The sequence below is a fragment of the Neopsephotus bourkii genome, unplaced genomic scaffold, assembly GCF_033783945.1.
Source record: "Neopsephotus bourkii isolate Nb327-2 ecotype Australia unplaced genomic scaffold, CSIRO-AGI_Nbou_v1 NB_1413, whole genome shotgun sequence".
NCBI lineage: Eukaryota > Metazoa > Chordata > Aves > Psittaciformes > Psittacidae > Neopsephotus > Neopsephotus bourkii.
In genome coordinates, this window is record NW_026901890.1 from 360,993 (window position 1) to 365,541 (window position 4,549).

A 4,549-nucleotide genomic window follows, 5' to 3' on the forward strand; every position below is an offset into this window, starting at 1 on the left:
CAGTATTGTCTTTGCCCAGCACTTATGAGGAAGTATACTTTATTACTGGAAATCGTTTCCTTATTAAAAAGTCTATTTTATGACATTATGGAATATCCCCCCCATTTTTTTTAAACCCTTACTCATTCACAGTCTGATATAACATAACTCCTAGTTAAATATCAACCAAACTTTGCTGTACTGCAGGAATCTGTCTGACACCATCAACAGATTAAGGAAACAGAAAAATTGCATGGACTTAGAGGTACATACTAGCTACTTACCAAGATATTTTTCCAGATTAATTTTTATGAAAGGGAACTGGTGATTACAACATCTGAGCACTCAGCTTAGTATGGCCAAAGGATGAGATGTGTCTCACTGCCCACACAGTTAAGTGGAAACACTGATCAGCCTCTGGATTCGGCTATTATTACTAACATCACGTCAAATTCTTCTTGGACTCCACTCTTTCCAAGGGGGGAGCCTGACTATATATATTTTGATCTGGCTTCAAGAAAATGCCTACATTGCAGGATTATCTTACAGCTGCTTTTGACCTCTAAGACATCTTGAAGACTTTCTTTAATAAAAATTGAAAATAAATGTATTCTAAAGAGACAGATTATTATCCAAGTCAATGTTATAAATAACCTGAGCTGCTATGTCTCATCCCTGAAGTGTAACATCCTTACAAACAAATTTACTTTTGTTTTTCTGTTCCATTCCATTTTTTGAATTCTAGCACTCTTCAATAAGCACCACCTGTTACAGAAAGCAGAAACAAAAACTGAAAACAAGCCTCTTCTTTCTCAAGCTGCCCATTGTTGTCCTGTTTAATGAGAACACCCTCAGATGTCCTCTGATCTCCCATTTGATTAGCCTCAGCAATCACTCAAGAGCTAAATCTGCAAAGAACTACCATTAAAATAAGGATCCTACCTTACAGGCTGAACAGTAGTTACATGCTTAAACTACATACCTGAAGCTCATAAAATTGACAATGATGTGATCTTTGGAAAATGCAGGTGTGTTGCATGATAGCACTGTGGTTTTGTTTACAGTATTCATACCTCTCTGGACAAGACAGTACTATGTTCCTGACCCCATAGGTTTCAGGCATCAAGCAAAACTACACAGCGGAGTCATTTTAGGATCACCAGTTTACTTTCAAAATGTTTAGTAAAACATCCACTGTCCCAAATTCTTATGTAAAATGATTTGACCTAAGGCAAGTCTAAGGCTGCGCTCAGTAGAGTCGTGTGAAGAAATCCTTATTACTTGACTCCTACAGACAGCAGGAGATGCAGATGAGATGGTGTGACAACACTAAGCCTATCCAACAAGAGGCTGAATAGCCTAATTTCTTGTCAACACAAGAATCCACGCTTTGCTGGACTGAACAGCCAAGTCCTCCAGCTACAGAAAGAATGAAGTGGCTGATAGGAGGAGTTAACAAAGCATATAAAGCACTAAAATCACTGAATATGACTCTCTGGTATCTGGACAAAACAAACAAACAAACAACCCCCCCCCAAAAAAAAAAACAAACAGAAAAAAACCCAAAACAAAAAAAAAAAAAAAAACCAAAACCAAAAAACCAACCACCTGCTGGCAAAGAGTGATCTAAATGTCCTTACTTAGCAATTCAAAGTAAGAGATTCAAAAAGCTCTGAATCTCACCCAAAGAGTGAACAGCATAGAGCAGAAGAGAATAGGGGGACATGGGAGAACTACAGAGATGCTGTTTGCAACTGCAAAGAGAAAATTTGTGTGGCCAAAGCTCAATTAGAGTTCAAGCTGTGAAGGACAGCACTGTAAAGGACCATAAAAACACATTTTTAAAATATGTTAACAGCAAAAGGAGAACCAGAGACAACATTGATCTTTTAGTTTATGAGCTCAGTCACCTCACAAATAGGGACACAGGCAAAGCAGAGACATGTAATGGTTTTTTTAACCTCTGTCCTTAACACCAGTGATAGGCTGTGGGACCCCCAAAGCCCTGTGTTGGAAGACTGTGACTGGGGGAATGATAAAGTTTCAGCCCACTCTGAACTTGTTCAATACCTGTTGCTCCAGCTGGATGTGAACAAATCTATGTGGCCTAGTGAGATTCATCCCAGAGTACTGAAAGAGCTGGCTGATCTAATCAGGGGAGGGAGCTGTCTCCACTATTTTTCAACAGTCTTGGGAGTCTGGAGAGGTCCCAGTCAACTGGAAGCATGGCAAATATTGTCCCAGTTTTCAAGGGTAAGAAGAGAGACCCTGGTAATTACAGGCCTGTCAAGTCTCATTTCAGTAACTGGTAAAATTACAGATAAGGTTATTCTGGGAGTTATTGAAAGTCACTTAAGAGACAACACAGGCATTGGCCACAGCCACCACAGGTCTGTGAAGGGAAAGTCCTGCTTAAGTAACTTAATTTCCTTTTATGACAAGGCCACCCAGGTAGTTGACCAGGGGAAGCAGTGGATGTGGCATTTCTCTGATTTTAGAAAAGCTTTTGGCATTGTCTTACAGTGTCTTTCTGGATGATATATCCAGTGTACAGCTAGACAAGTCCATAATACACTAGGTCAGCAACTGGTTGACTGGTAGAACTCAAAGAGTTACAGTAAATGGTGTAAGAGGTACTTAAAGAGAAATCTATTTCCTTGAAAAGCAAATTAGTCTACCAAATCTGGTAACCCTGAAGATTTAACAGAGTTGCTTTAACATAGGCATATTTCTTTAATCTTTGTAATTCAGGAGTAAACCCATTGACTTGCATGTTGTTATACAAATGAAAAAGCCTGTGGGAGGTGAGAATAAGATCATCAGAGAGTAAAGCATAAACGCATGAATGCATATGGATAAGGTACAATATGTAGTTTACTTTCTGCATGTTGTTCATCTGGAACAACAGAAAGAACTTATTTTCATTATTTTCAGAGTAGGGTTTGGGGAACTTTTTATCAATAGAACAGCTTTTTTAAAACTAACATGAAACTTTTAATTATTTCTTCTTATATTTTTTGCTTTTAAAAGCTTGATAATTCAGGTAACCTGAAATCTTTAAAAAAAAAAATCTTTCAGACCTTATTTTTCAAAAGTCTCTTCAAAACATAATTTTTAATATAGTTGAATTACGACCTTTTTTTATGAGGTGCTTCTTGTGTAACAAAGAATCCTCCTTTTGTAGTTTAATACTGTAGCAACCATAATATAAAACTTTTACTTAGTAAGAAGTTCTTTGTTCACATAGGAAGAACTTCAACTTGCTAATGTACAGAATGGCACAAATCAAAAGTAATTTGATGTTGCATAAAAGCTGTTCTCCAAATATCCATAGATTAAAATAGAACATACAACACATTGGGGTACGACACATTGGGGTGGTGGCAGTAAGAAGGATTCTGATTTTGTGTGTGTGGCTGTTTTTCTCTTTCTCATAGGAATATTAGGGATTTTTTTGGTCATCTAAACTAAACAGTCATGGAATACATGAGAGACAATAAATGTCTTTACATATATCGCAAGCAACGGATTTTAACCTGGTCTGATTATATTGATACAGTAAGGGTCCTGGCCTAAAATCAACGCAGCTATAAGATTTTCACACGTCTGTGGCATTTTTGCTTGACCATACTAAACCCTTGCAAAGTTCTCTCTCTGGTCAATAACTCTTAAAGTACTGATGAAATTATTTCACAGAGAACATCCGGTTTGCTGTAACAATACTTTGTTCTTCCAAGCTCACCACACCACTTTTTGTGATTCTAGTCATTATAAAGCAGCTGGCACCCAGACAGGGTGGCTGGCATCACTCTCTCAACCCCCCCGACATGTATCAACTGCAGCTTCACAACTGGGGCTATTCATACCCCAAGATTCACACATAAAAGACTTTTCAGTGCAGTGAGGTTTATGCAGCAACACCTGGGGTCAAGGAGCAACAGGGCACTTCCAGCACTGCTATCTTCATGCCTCAGTGTCAGAATTACAGCAACTGGCTCAGCCTCAAGCCTTGCTTTTTAAAGAGGAGGAAGAGAGTAAAAAAATATTACAAGGCAGGGAGGAGGGGGAATCAGCCTGCCTGCAATAAAATGTATTTGACAAGTGGAAATAACATCCATACGGTAGGTACACTCCCACCCGAATTAGAAAGGAATCTAGGTCGACAGAGCTCTAGAGACTTATTTTCTTTTTTTTTTTTCTTCCTCTTTTTTCTTTTTTTTTTTTTCTTTTTTGTTTTCCTCTACCATATTTTCTTTTTTCTCTTTCCCTCTTCTTTTCCCTCTCCTCTCCTCCCTACCTTCTCTTTTCCTCTCTGTCCGCTTTTCTCTTCTTTCCTCTCTCTTTTTCTCCTCCCTGTCCTCTCCCATTTCCCGAAGGAACACGCTGTCCGCGAGCGCTGCCCGGAACCTCCTGGGCGAGGGCCGCACTCGAAGCCGGGCGGGGGCGCCCCACCACCGTGTCGCGCCTCTTCTCTATGCATTACGGTAGGAGGGCCGCCGCGCCTCTTCCACCTGCCACCGGCCTTTAAAGTCAAGGCTGGCCGGGCGGCGCGATGACTTGGGGCCTGGGC